Source organism: Arachis stenosperma, chromosome 4, assembly GCF_014773155.1.
Source record: "Arachis stenosperma cultivar V10309 chromosome 4, arast.V10309.gnm1.PFL2, whole genome shotgun sequence".
NCBI lineage: Eukaryota > Viridiplantae > Streptophyta > Magnoliopsida > Fabales > Fabaceae > Arachis > Arachis stenosperma.
Genome location: NC_080380.1, coordinates 112,126,115 through 112,128,080, shown reverse-complemented (window position 1 = coordinate 112,128,080; position 1,966 = coordinate 112,126,115). Strand labels below are relative to the sequence as shown.

Below are 1,966 nucleotides of genomic sequence, written 5' to 3'. Positions count from 1 at the left end.
TGCATGCATCATGTGTTTTGATCCAAAATTTTCATGTTTTGGGTCATAATTGTATTTTTCTTTCTCATCATTAAAAATTCAAAAATAAAAAATATCTTTTTCTTATTTCTCTCAAAAATTTCGAAAATTTGAGTTGACTTAGTCAAAAATTTTTAAAACTTAGCTATTTCTTATAAGTCAAGTCAAAATTTCAATTTTAAAAATCTTATCTTTTCAAAACTTTTTCAAAAATCAACTCTTTTTTCATTTTTCTTACTATTTTTTTTTCGAAAATTTTTAATTTGAATTTTAAAATCTTTTTCTTATCTTTAATTCATGATTTTCGAAACTTAACTAACAAGTAATGTGATTGATTCAAAAATTTGAAGTGTTACTTTCTTGTTAAGAAAGGTTCAATCTTTAAATTCTAGAATCATATCTTTTAGTTTCTTGTTAGTCAAGTAATTGATTTTAATTTTAAAAATTAAATCTTTTTTAACCATATCTTTTTAATCATATCTTTTCTATCATATCTTTTTCAAAATTTTATCTTTTTCAAAAATTTGATTTCAAAATATCTTCCAAACTTCTTATCTTTTCAAAATTAAATTTCAAACCTTTTTCAACTAACTATTTGACTTTTTGTTTATCCCTTATCTTTTTCAAAACCACCTAATAACTTTTCTCTTTCTAATTTTCGAAAATACCTCCCTCTTTTTCAAAAATTCTTTTTTATTAATTAATTGTTTTAATTTTTAATTTTAATTTTATTTCCCCTTTAATTTTCGAAAATCATTAACTCATTTTCAAAATTTATTTTCAAAAACTTATCTCTCTCATCTTATTCTATTTATTTCTTTATTTACTAACACTTCTCTTCATCTCAAGAATCTGAACCTATCCTCACCCTTGTGTTTGGATTCTTCATTCTTCCTCACTCTTATTCCCTTTCTTCTTCTACTAACATAAATGAATCTCTATACTGTGACATAGAGGATTCCTCGTCCTTTTCTATTCTCTTCTTTCTCATATGAGCAGGAACAAGAAAAAAGGCATTCTTGTTGAAGCTGATCCGGAACCTGAAAGGACTCTGAAGAGCAAACTAAGAGAAGTTAAATTACAACAATCCAGAGACAACCTTGCTGAAACTTTCGAACAAGAAAAGGAGATGGCAGCCGAACCCAACAAAAAGAATGCAAGGAGGATGCTTGGTGATTACACTACACCTACTTCCAAGTTTGATGGAAGAAGCATCTCAATCCCTGCCATTGGAGCAAACAATTTTGAGCTGAAACCTCAACTAGTTGCTCTAATACAACAGAACTGCAAGTTTCATGGACTTCAATCAGAAGATCCCTACCAATTTTTAACTGAGTTCTTGCAGATCTGTGAGACTGTTAAGACTAATGGAGTAGATCCTGAAGTCTACAGGCTCATGCTTTTCCCTTTTGCTGTAAGAGATAGAGCTAGAACATGGTTGGACTCACAACCTAAGGATAGCCTGGATTCTTGGGATAAGCTGGTCACGGCCTTCTTGGCTAAGTTCTTTCCCCCTCAAAAGCTGAGCAAGCTCAGAGTGGATGTTCAGACCTTCAAACAAAAAGATGGTGAATCCCTCTATAAAGCTTGGGAAAGATACAAGCAGATGACCAAAAAGTGTCCTTCTGACATGTTTTCAGAGTGGACCATGGTAGATATATTCTATTATGGTCTATCTAAGTTCTCTAAGATGTCACTGAACCATTCTGCAGGTGGATCCATTCACCTAAAGAAAATGCCTGCAGAGGCTCAAGAACTTATTGACATGGTTGCAAATAACAAGTTCATGTACACTTCTGAGAGGAATTTCGTGAATAATGGGACGCCTCAGAGGAAGAGAGTTCTTGAAATTGATGTTCTGAATGCCATATTGGCTCAGAACAAAATGTTGACTCAGCAAGTCAACATGATTTCTCAAAGTCTGGATGGATGGCAAAATGCATCCAAC

The 1,966-nt window shown here is 31.8% G+C and overlaps 1 non-coding gene across 1 annotated transcript; it reads right to left on the bottom strand.

The window, feature by feature from the left end:
- Window positions 1–1,546: 1,546 nt before the first annotated feature.
- Window positions 1,547–1,650, bottom strand: LOC130977332 (small nucleolar RNA R71). The gene has a single exon (XR_009085028.1). It is a non-coding gene; the product is annotated as a small nucleolar RNA R71 (small nucleolar RNA).
- Window positions 1,651–1,966: the final 316 nt, after the last annotated feature.